The 14,889-nt window shown below is 45.2% G+C and overlaps 2 long non-coding RNA genes across 56 annotated transcripts; one reads left to right on the top strand and one right to left on the bottom strand.

The window, feature by feature from the left end:
- Positions 1-2,618, bottom strand: LOC127922312 (uncharacterized). 47 transcript variants are annotated; one of them, XR_008110907.1, is made up of 6 exons: positions 2,391-2,513; positions 1,242-2,302; positions 1,065-1,153; positions 622-710; positions 273-450; positions 7-100 (listed from the first exon to the last, which is right to left on the bottom strand). It is a non-coding gene; the product is annotated as an uncharacterized LOC127922312 (long non-coding RNA). The 47 variants fall into 47 exon arrangements; XR_008110904.1 differs by lacking the exon at positions 1,065-1,153 and adding an exon at positions 191-272 and having other exon boundaries at positions 354-450; positions 622-890; XR_008110912.1 differs by lacking the exon at positions 1,065-1,153 and adding an exon at positions 801-890.
- Positions 2,619-4,436: 1,818 nt separating this feature from the next.
- LOC127922313 (uncharacterized) lies at positions 4,437-5,202 on the top strand. 9 transcript variants are annotated; one of them, XR_008110950.1, is made up of 4 exons: positions 4,437-4,586; positions 4,644-4,703; positions 4,764-4,791; positions 5,027-5,041. It is a non-coding gene; the product is annotated as an uncharacterized LOC127922313 (long non-coding RNA). The 9 variants fall into 9 exon arrangements; XR_008110949.1 differs by lacking the exon at positions 4,764-4,791 and adding an exon at positions 4,821-4,850 and having other exon boundaries at positions 4,969-5,033; XR_008110951.1 differs by lacking the exon at positions 5,027-5,041 and adding an exon at positions 4,967-5,023.
- Positions 5,203-14,889: the final 9,687 nt, after the last annotated feature.

Here is a 14,889-nt window from a genome sequence, read left to right as displayed (position 1 = left end):
GACCAGAAGACCTCTGTTATCAATGTGAAGTCCCAGGACAGGCAGACCCAGACATCTCTACCATCAGAGACCGATGCTGGTAGACCAGAGACCAGAAGACCTCTGTTATCAATGTAAAGTCCCAGGACAGGCCCGACCCAGACATCTCTACCATCAGAGACCGATGCTGGTAGACCAGAGACCAGAAGACCTCTGTTATCAATGTAACATCCCAGGACAGGCCGACCCAGACATCTCTACCATCAGAGACCGATGCTGGTAGACCAGAAGACCTCTGTTATCAATGTGAAGTCCCAGGACAGGCCGACCCAGACATCTCTACCATCAGAGACCGATGCTGGTAGACCAGAGACCAGAAGATCTCTGTTATCAATGTGAAGTCCCAGGACAGGCCGACCCAGACATCTCTACCATCAGAGACCGATGCTGGTAGACCAGAGACCAGAAGACCTCTGTTATCAATGTAACATCCTGACAGGCCGACTGGCATCTCTACCATCAGAGACGATGCTGGTAGACCAGAGACCAGAAGACCTCTGTTATCAATGTAAAGTCCCAGGACAGGCAGATTCCAGACATCTCTATCAGAGACCGATGCTGGTAGACCAGAGACCAGAAGACCTCTGTTATCAATGTAACATCCCAGGACAGGCCGACCCAGACATCTCTACCATCAGAGACCGATGCTGGTAGACCAGAGACCAGAAGACCTCTGTTATCAATGTAAAGTCCCAGGACAGGCCGACCCAGACATCTCTACCATCAGAGACCGATGCTGGTAGACCAGAAGACCAGAAGACCTCTGTTATCAATGTGACATCCCAGGACAGGCCGACCCAGACATCTCTACCATCAGAGACCGATGCTGGTAGACCAGAAGACCAGAAGACCTCTGTTATCAATGTAACATCCCAGGACAGGCCGACCCAGACATCTCTACCATCAGAGACCGATGCTGGTAGACCAGAAGAAGACCTCTGTTATCAATGTAACATCCCAGGACAGGTAGACCCAGACATCTCTACCATCAGACACCGATGCTGGTAGACCAGAGACCAGAAGACCTCTGTTATCAATGTAACATCCCAGGACAGGCCGACCCAGACATCTCTACCATCAGAGACCGATGCAGGTAGACCAGAGACCAGAAGACCTCTGTTATCAATGTAAGTCCCAGGACAGGCCGAGCCCAGACATCTCTACCATCAGAGACCGTGCTGGTAGACCAGAGACCAGAAGACCTCTGTTATCAATGTAACATCCCAGGACAGGCCGACCCAGACATCTCTACCATCAGAGACCGATGCTGGTAGACCAGAGACCAGAAGACCTCTGTTATCAATGTGAAGTCCCAGGACAGGCAGACCCAGACATCTCTACCATCAGAGACCGATGCTGGTAGACCAGAGACCAGAAGACCTCTGTTATCAATGTAACATCCCAGGACAGGCAGACCCAGACATCTCTACCATCAGAGACCGATGCTGGTAGACCAGAGACCAGAAGACCTCTGTTATCAATGTAACATCCCAGGACAGGCCGACCCAGACATCTCTACCATCAGAGACCGATGCTGGTAGACCAGAGACCAGAAGACCTCTGTTATCAATGTGAAGTCCCAGGACAGGCCGACCCAGACATCTCTACCATCAGAGACCGATGCTGGTAGACCAGAGACCAGAAGACCTCTGTTATCAATGTAACATCCCAGGACAGGCCGACCCAGACATCTCTACCATCAGAGACCGATGCTGGTAGACCAGAGACCAGAAGACCTCTGTTATCAATGTAACATCCCAGGACAGGCCGACCCAGACATCTCTACCATCAGAGACCGATGCTGGTAGACCAGAAGACCTCTGTTATCAATGTAACATCCCAGGACAGGCCGACCCAGACATCTCTACCATCAGAGACCGATGCTGGTAGACCAGAGACCAGAAGACCTCTGTTATCAATGTGAAGTCCCAGGACAGGCCGACCCAGACATCTCTACCATCAGAGACCGATGCTGGTAGACCAGAGACCAGAAGACCTCTGTTATCAATGTAAAGTCCCAGGACAGGCAGACCCAGACATCTCTACCATCAGAGACCGATGCTGGTAGACCAGAGACCAGAAGACCTCTGTTATCAATGTAACATCCCAGGACAGGCAGACCCAGACATCTCTACCATCAGAGACCGATGCTGGTAGACCAGAGACCAGAAGACCTCTGTTATCAATGTAACATCCCAGGACAGGCAGACCCAGACATCTCTACCATCAGAGACCGATGCTGGTAGACCAGAGACCAGAAGACCTCTGTTATCAATGTAAATCCCAGGACAGGCCGACCCAGACATCTCTACCATCAGAGACCGATGCTGGTAGACCAGAGACCAGAAGACCTCTGTTATCAATGTAACATCCCAGGACAGGCCGACCCAGACATCTCTACCATCAGAGACCGATGCTGGTAGACCAGAGACCAGAAGACCTCTGTTATCAATGTAACATCCCAGGACAGGCCGACCAGACATCTCTACCATCAGAGACCGATGCTGGTAGACCCAGGCCGGCCAGACCAGAAGACCTCTGTTATCAATGTAACATCCCAGGACAGGCCGACCCAGACATGTCTACCATCAGGAACCTCTGACATCATATCCAGAGACCACAACCACCATGTGTACATCAATGTAACATCCGTGAAGGCAGAACTGCAGCATCAGAACCTGCTGGTAACACATTCCTCCTCCTATCCATCTGAGCTGTGTGTATCATGTTGTCTGTACCAGGAATGTCATCAGAACTGCAGACATCATATTCCTCCTCCCTATGCATCAGGAGCTGTGTGTATCATGTTGTCTGTACCAGGAATGTCATCAGAACTGCAGCACATCATTCCTCCTCCTATCATCTGACCTGTGTATCATGTTGTCTGAACCAGGAAGTACGATCAGAACTGCAGCACCAACACATTCCTCCTCCTATCCATCTGAGCTGTGTGTATCATGTTGTCTGTACCAGGAAGTACGATCAGAACTGCAGCACAAACACATTCCTCCTCCTATCCATCTGAGCTGTGTGTATCATGTTGTCTGTACCAGGAAGTACGATCAGAACTGCAGCACAAACACATTCCTCCTCCTATCCATCTGAGCTGTGTGTATCATGTTGTCTGTACCAGGAAGTACGATCAGAACTGTAAAGTGCACTTAGAGAATGACCACATTTCCAACAATGCTGGTTGAATCTAAAAACAGACAGGGGACAGACAGGAGACTGTCTTTTCTAGAGACAGACAGGAACAGGGGCTCAGCAAGGATTGGACTTAGTGTGTCTGGGTCCGGATAGAAGACGGCCATTTTGATCAAGATACATAGCTGTAACAGAAGTAGCAGAGAAGATGGAGAGAACCAGGACCCTGTAATGTCCTTCCAGTCTATACTAAAAGTTGGCCTGCCCATTGGACAACAAAAAGACAAAGATGGACGTTTTGAGGTATGTGTGAATGTTCTGAGAGGATGACAGCTTTATCTCGTCCTCAGTTTCAGTCTGAAATGTCCCACAGCCCTGATTGGATAAACAGGGAGAGACAAAACCAACCCAGTTTAAACAAGGATCCCTTTTCTCCCGACAGTCTTTCAGTTTGAGACGGGACAGAGACAGACAGGACAGAGACAGAGGAGACAGACAGGACAGAGGAGACAGACAGGACAGAGGAGACAGACAGGACAGAGGAGACAGATAGGACAGAGACAGAGGAGACAGACAGGACAGAGACAGACAGGACAGAGACAGAGGAGACAGACGGGACAGAGACAGAGGAGACAGACAGGACAGAGACAGAGGAGACAGACAGGAAAGAGAGAGGACAGAGAGACAGGACAGAGACAGAGGAGACAGACGGGACAGAGACAGAGGAGACAGACAGGACAGAGGAGACAGACAGGACAGAGACAGAGGAGACAGACAGGACAGAGACAGACAGGACAGAGGAGACAGACAGGACAGAGACAGACAGGACAGAGACAGAGGAGACAGACAGGACAGAGACAGAGGAGACAGACAGGACAGAGACAGAGGAGACAGAGACGGGACAGGACATTACGAAAGGATTGTTGATATTGTCTAAGATTGTCGCCATGCGTTTGGACTGTCCGACACATCATAGAAAAATAAAATGAGGCATATATTGAAAGACGGAATGACAAAGTACTGCAAGAATTCAATGAATAGATATACAATGTTATTCTTTATAGCTTATAAATACGATAATATACACTATGTGGTACAAAAATATTAAAACACTTTGCAAAAAAAACACAACTAAATGATTCGAAGAACTGATCAGGTACAATAACTAGTCCTCTGGGGGGAAGATGGAGGAGAAGTTTCCCTCGGGGGGAAGATGGAGGAGAGGTTTCCCTCGGGGGGAAGATGGAGGAGAGGTTTCCCTCTGGGAGGAAGATGGAGGAGAGGTTTCCCTCTGGGAGGAAGATGGAGGAGAGGTTTCCCTCTGGGAGGAAGATGGAGGAGAGGTTTCCCTCTGGGAGGAAGATGGAGGAGAGGTTTCCCTCTGGGAGGAAGATGGAGGAGAGGTTTCTCTGGGAGGAAGATGGAGGGAGGTTTCCCTCTGGGAGGAAGATGGAGGAGAGGTTTCCCTCTGGGAGGAAGATGGAGGAGAGGTTTCCCTCTGGGAGGAAGATGGAGGAGAGGTTTCCTCTGGGAGGAAGATGGAGGAGAGGTTTCCCCTCTGGGAGGAAGATGGAGGAGAGGTTTCCCTCTGGGAGGAAGATGGAGGAGGTTTCCTCTGGGAGGAAGATGGAGGAGAGGTTTCCCTCTGGGAGGAAGATGGAGGAGAGGTTTCCTCTGGGAGGAAGATGGAGGAGAGGTTTCCCTCTGGGAGAAGATGGAGGAGAGGTTTCCCTCTGGGAGAGAAAGATGGAGGAGAGGTTTCCCTCTGGAGGAGATGGAGGAGAGGTTTCCCTCTGGGAGGAAGATGGAGGAGAGGTTTCCCTCGGGGGGGAAGATGGAGGAGAGGTTTCCCTCGGGGGGGAAGATGGAGGAGAAGTTTCCCTCTTCCCTCGGGGGGGAAGATGGAGGAGAAGTTTCCCTCGGGGGGAAGATGGAGGCAGAGAATACAGGTGAAACAGAGGTAGACCTCAGAAGGTAGGCTACAGCGAAAGATAGATGACCCCCTCAGTACCAGATGTGTTCTGGGTCTGTCTCACCCAGACAGGATAGATGACCCCCCCCCCTCAGTACCAGATGTGTCCTGGGTCTGTCTCATCCAGACAGGATACATGACCCCCCCTCAGTACCAGATGTGTTCTGGGTAAAGTTAATCTTCAATTGCAGTCTGGCATTTAAAACAAAAACATACAGAAAAATATAACCTCAAATGACAGGATATAGATTTTGGTTGAATATTGTGCAGTAATAACCTCAAATGACAGGACATAGATTTTGGTTGAATATTGTGCAGTAATAACCTCATCTTATGTGAGAATCTGTTTCCCCATCACTCAACAGACAGCTTGATGACGTTGTCTTTCTGACCTTCTGTGAACCCTGACCTCGACCTCTGTACCCCACCCCTTCCTGGATCTATGGGTCGGGTCAGGAGTGTTGTGGTAGTGACGAGGGGTCCCGGGTTGGGTCAGTGTTGTGTCAGGGAGCCCAGGTGGGTCAGGAGTGTTGTGGTAGTGTGAGGAGTGTTGTGGTAGTGACGAGGGGCCCCGGGTCGGGTCAGGAGTGTTGTGGTAGTGACGAGGGGCCCCGGGTCGGGTCAGGAGTGTTGTGGTAGTGACGAGGGGCCCCGGGTCGGGTCAGGAGTGTTGTGGTAGTGACGAGGGGCCCCGGGTCGGGTCAGGAGTGTTGTGGTAGTGACGAGGGGTCCCGGGTCGGGTCAGGAGTGTTGTGGTAGTGACGAGGGGCCCCGGGTTGGGTCAGGAGTGTTGTGGTAGTGACGAGGGCCCCGGGTTGGGTCAGGAGTGTTGTGCAGTGAGTGGGTCAGGAGTGTGGTAGTGACGAGGCCCCGGGTCGGGTCAGAGTGTTGTGGTAGTGACGAGTGGGTCAGGAGTGTTGTGGTAGTGACGAGGCCCCGGGTCGGGTCAGGGTGTTGTGCTAGTGATGAGGGGCCCCGGGTCAGGAGTGTTGTGGTAGTGAAGTGGGGCCCTAGGTCGGGTCAGAGTGTTGTAGTGAAGTGGGGCCCTGGGTCGGTCAGAGTGTTGTGGTAGTGAAGTGGGGCTCTGGGTGCGCCAGGAGTGTTGTGGTAGTGAAGTGGGGCCCTGGGTCGGGTCAGGAGTGTTGTGGTAGTGAAGTGGGGCCCTGGGTCGGGTCAGGAGTGTTGTGGTAGTGAAGTGGGGCCCTGGGTCGGGTCAGGAGTGTTGTGGTAGTGACGAGGGCCCTGAGGAGTGTTGTGGTAGTGAGTGGGGCCCTGGGTCGGGTCAGGAGTGTTGTGCTAGTGACGAGGGCCCCGGGTCGGGTCAGGAGTGTTGTGCTAGTGATGAGGAGCCCCGGGTCGGGTCAGGAGTGTTGTGCTAGTGATGAGGAGCCCCGGGTCGGGTCAGGAGTGTTGTGCTAGTGATGAGGAGCCCCGGGTCGGGTCAGGAGTGTTGTGCTAGTGATGAGGAGCCCCGGGTCAGGTCAGGAGTGTTGTGGTCGTGACGAGGGGCCCTGGGTCGGGTCAGAGGTTCTTTATGTACCCCGTTAGATGAATAAGGAGCTTGTATAATATGTAGTACCTAGTTGAAGCAATACAAGCGGACAGGCAGACAGGAAGTCCTGGAAAATCACTCAGTACACCTTATTTTCTGTTACTAAGGAAACCAGCTGACTGGTTACTATGGGGATCACTGATCCACTACAAAATGGCTGCCCGGGCTGCAGAGTGCCGTGGTGCAGTAGCTGTCTGTCACCTCCAGGGGGCGTCATCCTGCCTCACCTCTCCTTGTTCCGGGCGTTGTCACGGTTATTTGGCGTCAGATAGTTCCATCTACGTGTTTTAGATGTTCTTCCAGCCTCGTGAAAAACAGACAACTGTTTGTATCTTCTGGATTTAAGGCAACTTTATCATGTTTGTGATGGTTTTAATAAAACGTTTTTCTTAAAAAAATTAAAAATTAAATGTACAAATGTTTGAATACAAAACCTCTACGGCGTATCCAGTAAACGCTGTATAGAAAATATATAGATATGCTTTTTTCTATTTTTAAAATGTACAAATGTTCCCGGAGCTCTTTCTTCCACCCCGAGCTTCCTGTTTCTCTGTTCATATGTTCTGTACATCCCTCAGCAGCCTCCTCTCCTCCCCCTCTTTTAGAAACACAATATCAACAATTGTTATGTACAGCGAGGGGTTTCAGGAGGAGTCTGTGCAGGGTGACGGGGGCGGGGGGTAGAGGTGGTGAGAGTAGGAGCGCTCCGTATAGGGGGAGGGGGGGCAGCTCTCACAGTTCTCCTCCGCTGACAGGTACTGGCTGCGGGGGGTGGGGGGTGGGGGAAAGGGTTCCGAGTCGTAGTTCAGGTCGCTGGTGTAACCTTTGACGACGCCGGAGTTGGAGGTGGGCGGGGCGCGGCGTCCGGGGGTGTAGTCGCTGTCGCAGACGTCCGTGGAGCAGGGGGTTGTAGGAGGGGCGAAGTGACTGTAGGTGTAGGGACGGTAACTGGGGACAGGAAGGAGAGCAGATACATTAATTAGCCCAGAAGAAGAAAGATCAGTCTCCAGACACACTACCAACCTGGTCTACATTTACATGACTGACTGTTTGAAGAGATCAGTCTCCAGACACACGTTACCAACCTGGTCTACATTTACATGACTGACTGTTTGAAGAGATCAGTCTCCAGACACACTACCAACCTGGTCTACATTTACATGACTGACTGTTTGAAGAGATCAGTCTCCAGACACACTACCAACCTGGTCTACATTTACATGACTGACTGTTTGAAGAGATCAGTCTCCAGACACACTACCAACCTGGTCTACATTTACATGACTGACTGTTTGAAGAGATCAGTCTCCAGACACACTACCAACCTGGTCTACATTTACATTTAAGAGATCATGACTGACTGTTTGACTGACTGAGATCAGTCTCCAGACACACTACCAACCTGGTCTACATTTACATGACTGACTGTTTGAAGAGATCAGTCTCCAGACACACTACCAACCTGGTCTACATTTACATGACTGACTGTTTGAAGAGATCAGTCTCCAGACACACTACCAACCTGGTCTACATTTACATGACTGACTGTTTGAAGAGATCAGTCTCCAGACACACTACCAACCTGGTCTACATTTACATGACTGACTGTTTGAAGAGATCAGTCTCCAGACACACTACCAACCTGGTCTACATTTACATGACTGACTGTTTGAAGAGATCAGTCTCCAGACACACTACCAACCTGGTCTACATTTACATGACTGACTGTTTGAAGAGATCAGTCTCCAGACACACTACCAACCTGGTCTACATTTACATGACTGACTGTTTGAAGAGATCAGTCTCCAGACACACTACCAACCTGGTCTACATTTACATGACTGACTGTTTGAAGAGATCAGTCTCCAGACACACTACCAACCTGGTCTACATTTACATGACTGACTGTTTGAAGAGATCAGTCTCCAGACACACTACCAACCTGGTCTACATTTACATGACTGACTGTTTGAAGAGATCAGTCTCCAGACACACTACCAACCTGGTCTACATTTACATGACTGACTGTTTGAAGAGATCAGTCTCCAGACACACTACCAACCTGGTCTACATTTACATGACTGACTGTTTGAAGAGATCAGTCTCCAGACACACTACCAACCTGGTCTACATTTACATGACTGACTGTTTGAAGAAATCAGTCTCCAGACACACGTTACCAACCTGGTCTACATTTACATGACTGACTGTTTGAAAGATCAGTCTCCAGACACACTACCAACCTGGTCTACATTTACATGACTGACTGTTTGAAGAGATCAGTCTCCAGACACACTACCAACCTGGTCTACATTTACATGACTGACTGTTTGAAGAGATCAGTCTCCAGACACACTACCAACCTGGTCTACATTTACCATGACTGACTGTTTGAAGAGACAGTCTCCAGACACACTACCAACCTGGTCTACATTTACATGACTGACTGTTTGAAGAGATCAGTCTCCAGACACACTACCAACCTGGTCTACATTTACATGACTGACTGTTTGAAGAGATCAGTCTCCAGACTGACTGTTTGACTACCAACCTGGTCTACATTTACATGACTGACTGTTTGAAGAGATCAGTCTCCAGACACACTACCAACCTGGTCTACATTTACATGACTGACTGTTTGAAGAGATCAGTCTCCAGACACACTACCAACCTGGTCTACATTTACATGACTGACTGTTTGAAGAGATCAGTCTCCAGACACACGTTACCAACCTGGTCTACATTTACATGACTGACTGTTTGAAGAGATCAGTCTCCAGACACACTACCAACCTGGTCTACATTTACATGACTGACTGTTTGAAGAGATCAGTCTCCAGACACACTACCAACCTGGTCTACATTTACATGACTGACTGTTTGAAGAGATCAGTCTCCAGACACACTACCAACCTGGTCTACATTTACATGACTGACTGTTTGAAGAGATCAGTCTCCAGACACACTACCAACCTGGTCTACATTTACATGACTGACTGTTTGAAGAGATCAGTCTCCAGACACACTACCAACCTGGTCTACATTTACATGACTGACTGTTTGAAGAGATCAGTCTCCAGACACACTACCAACCTGGTCTACATTTACATGACTGACTGTTTGAAGAGACTCAGTCTCCAGACACACGTTACCGACCTGGTCTACATTTACATGACTGACTGTTTGAAGAGATCAGTCTCCAGACACACTACCAACCTGGTCTACATTTACATGACTGACTGTTTGAAGAGATCAGTCTCCAGACACACTACCAACCTGGTCTACATTTACATGACTGACTGTTTGAAGAGATCAGTCTCCAGACACACTACCAACCTGGTCTACATTTACATTTACATGACTGACTGTTTGAAGAGATCAGTCTCCAGACACACTACCAACCTGGTCTACATTTACATGACTGACTGTTTGAAGAGATCAGTCTCCAGACACACTACCAACCTGGTCTACATTTACATGACTGACTGTTTGAAGAGATCAGTCTCCAGACACACTACCAACCTGGTCTACATTTACATGACTGACTGTTTGAAGAGATCAGTCTCCAGACACACGTTACCAACCTGGTCTACATTTACATGACTGACTGTTTGAAGAGATCAGTCTCCAGACACACTACCAACCTGGTCTACATTTACATGACTGACTGTTTGAAGAGATCAGTCTCCAGACACACTACCAACCTGGTCTACATTTACATGACTGACTGTTTGAAGAGATCAGTCTCCAGGTCTACACATGACTGACTGTTTGACCAACCTGGTCTACATTTACATGACTGACTGTTTGAAGAGATCAGTCTCCAGACACACTACCAACCTGGTCTACATTTACATGACTGACTGTTTGAAGAGATCAGTCTCAGACACACTACCAACCTGGTCTACATTTACATGACTGACTGTTTGAAGAGATCAGTCTCCAGACACACTACCAACCTGGTCTACATTTACATGACTGACTGTTTGAAGAGATCAGTCTCCAGACACACTACCAACCTGGTCTACATTTACATGACTGACTGTTTGAAGAGATCAGTCTCCAGACACACGTTACCGACCTGGTCTACATTTACATGACTGACTGTTTGAAGAGACTGGGTCTCCAGACACACTACCAACCTGGTCTACATTTACATGACTGACTGTTTGAAGAGATCAGTCTCCAGACACACGTACCAACCTGGTCTACATTTACATGACTGACTGTTTGAAGAGATCAGTCTCCAGACACACTACCAACCTGGTCTACATTTACATGACTGACTGTTTGAAGAGATCAGTCTCCAGACACACTACCAACCTGGCTACATTTACATGACTGACTGTTTGAAGAGACTCAGTCTCCAGACACACTACCAACCTGGTCTACATTTACATGACTGACTGTTTGAAGAGATCAGTCTCCAGACACACTACCAACCTGGTCTACATTTACATGACTGACTGTTTGAAGAGATCAGTCTCCAGACACACTACCAACCTGGTCTACATTTACATGACTGACTGTTTGAAGAGATCAGTCTCCAGACACACTACCAACCTGGTCTACATTTACATGACTGACTGTTTGAAGAGATCAGTCTCCAGACACACGTTACCAACCTGGTCTACATTTACATGACTGACTGTTTGAAGAGATCAGTCTCCAGACACACTACCAACCTGGTCTACATTTACATGACTGACTGTTTGAAGAGATCAGTCTCCAGACACACTACCAACCTGGTCTACATTTACATGACTGACTGTTTGAAGAGATCAGTCTCCAGACACACTACCAACCTGGTCTACATTTACATGACTGACTGTTTGAAGAGATCAGTCTCCAGACACACTACCAACCTGGTCTACATTTACATGACTGACTGTTTGAAGAGATCAGTCTCCAGACACACTACCAACCTGGTCTACATTTACATGACTGACTGTTTGAAGAGATCAGTCTCCAGACACACTACCAACCTGGTCTACATTTACATGACTGACTGTTTGAAGAGATCAGTCTCCAGACACACTACCAACCTGGTCTACATTTACATGACTGACTGTTTGAAGAGATCAGTCTCCAGACACACTTACCAACCTGGTCTACATTTACATGACTGACTGTTTGAAGAGATCAGTCTCCAGACACACTTACCAACCTGGTCTACATTTACATGACTGACTGTTTGAAGAGATCAGTCTCCAGACACACGTTACCCGACCTGGTCTACATTTACATGACTGACTGTTTGAAGAGATCAGTCTCCAGACACACGTTACCGACCTGGTCTACATTTACATGACTGACTGTTTGAAGAGATCAGTCTCCAGACACACGTTACCAACCTGGTCTACATTTACATGACTGACTGTTTGAAGAGATCAGTCTCCAGACACACGTTACCAACCTGGTCTACATTTACATGACTGACTGTTTGAAGAGATCAGTCTCCAGACACACGTTACCAACCTGGTCTACATTTACATGACTGACTGTTTGAAGAGATCAGTCTCCAGACACACGTTACCAACCTGGTCTACATTTACATGACTGACTGTTTGAAGAGATCAGTCTCCAGACACACGTTACCGACCTGGTCTACATTTACATGACTGACTGTTTGAAGAGATCAGTCTCCAGACACACGTTACCGACCTGGTCTACATTTACATGACTGACTGTTTGAAGAGATCAGTCTCCAGACACACGTTACCGACCTGGTCTACATTTACATGACTGACTGTTTGAAGAGATCAGTCTCCAGACACACGTTACCAACCTGGTCTACATTTACATGACTGACTGTTTGAAGAGATGGGTCTCTCCAGACATTATGAGAAGACGGGCTCAGCGGAGGTCAGAACCAGTCAGAACCAGGCAGAACCAGTCAGAACCAGAACCAGTCAGAACCAGAACCAGTCAGAACCAGAACCAGTCAGAACCAGAAGCAGACAGAACCAGACAGAACCAGTCAGAAGCAGACAGAACCAGAAGCAGACAGAAGCAGACAGAAGCAGACAGAACCAGTAAGAACCAGTCAGAACCAGAAGCAGACAGAACCAGAAGCAGACAGAAGCAGACAGAAGCAGACAGAAGCAGACAGAACCAGACAGAAGCAGACAGAAGCAGACAGAAGCAGACAGAACCAGAAGCAGACAGAACCAGAAGCAGACAGAACCAGAAGCAGACAGAACCAGAAGCAGACAGAACCAGAAGCAGACAGAACCAGTCAGAACCAGAAGCAGCCAGAACCAGTCAGAACCAGAAGCAGACAGAACCAGAAGCAGACAGAACCAGTCAGAACCAGAAGCAGACAGAACCAGTCAGAACCAGAAGCAGACAGAACCAGTCAGAACCAGAAGCAGACAGAACCAGTCAGAACCAGAAGCAGACAGAACCAGACAGAAGCAGTCAGAACCAGAAGCAGACAGAACCAGAAGCAGTCAGAAGCAGACAGAAGCAGTCAGAAGCAGACAGAACCAGAAGCAGACAGAACCAGAAAGAACCAGAAGCAGACAGAACCAGTCAGAACCAGAAGCAGACAGAACCAGTCAGAAACAGAAGCAGACAGAACCAGTCAGACCCGTAGTTTTAAATGTTGACTAGTCTTCCTGGATGTCATTATATTACTACAATATTAACATTATATTACTATAATATTAACATTATATTACTACAATATTAACATTATATTACTATAATATTAACATTATATTACTATAATATTAACATTATATTACCATAATATTAACATTATATTACCATAATATTAACATTATATTACCATAATATTAACATTATATTACCATAAATATAACATTATATTACCATAAATATAACATGATATTACCATAAATATAACATGATATTACCATAAATATAACATGATATTACCATAAATATAACATGATATTACCATAAATATAACATTATATTATTACTATAATATTAACATTATATTACTACTATAATATTACATTATATTATTACTATAATATTAACATTATATTATTACTATAATATTAACATTCTATTACTACTATAATATAACATTATATTACTATAATATTAACATTATATCTCTACTATAATATACCATTCTATTCCTACTATAATATACCATTATATCTCTACTATAATATACCATTATATCACTACTATAATATAACATTCTATTCCTACTATAATATTACTACTATAATATTACTACTATACTATTAACATTATACTGCTACTATAATATTAACATTATATTAACATTATATTACTACTATAATATACCATTATATCACTACTATAATATAACATTCTATTCCTACTATAATATAACATTATATTACTACTATAATATACCATTATATCACTACAATAATATAACATTCTATTACTACAATAATATAACATTCTATTACTACAATAATATAACATTCTATTACTACTATAATATAACATTATATTACTACTATAATATAACATTCTATTACTACTATAATATTAACATTATATCTCTACTATAATATACCATTATATCACTACTATAATATAACATTCTATTCCTACTATAATATTACTACTATAATATTACTACTATACTATTAACATTATACTGCTACTATAATATTAACATTATATTAACATTATATTACTACTATAATATACCATTATATCACTACTATAATATAACATTCTATTCCTACTATAATATTACTACTATAATATTACTACTATACTATTAACATTATACTGCTACTATAATATTAACATTATATTAACATTATATTACTACTATAATATACCATTATATCACTACTATAATATAACATTCTATTACTACTATAATATTACTACTATAATATTACTACTATACTATTAACATTATACTGCTACTATAATATTAACATTATATTAACATTATATTACTACTATAATATACCATTATATCACTACTATAATATAACATTCTATTCTACTATAATATTACTACTATAATATTACTACTATACTATTAACATTATACTGCTACTATAATATTAACATTATATTAACATTATATTACTACTATAATATTAACATTATATTAACATTATATTATTACTATCATATTAACATTACTATAATATTAACATTATATTACTACTATAATATTAACATTATATTACCATTATATTACCAT

The sequence above is a fragment of the Oncorhynchus keta genome, unplaced genomic scaffold (genome assembly GCF_023373465.1).
Source record: "Oncorhynchus keta strain PuntledgeMale-10-30-2019 unplaced genomic scaffold, Oket_V2 Un_contig_25224_pilon_pilon, whole genome shotgun sequence".
Lineage (NCBI taxonomy): Eukaryota > Metazoa > Chordata > Actinopteri > Salmoniformes > Salmonidae > Oncorhynchus > Oncorhynchus keta.
This window is presented reverse-complemented; position numbering and strand designations above follow the sequence as displayed.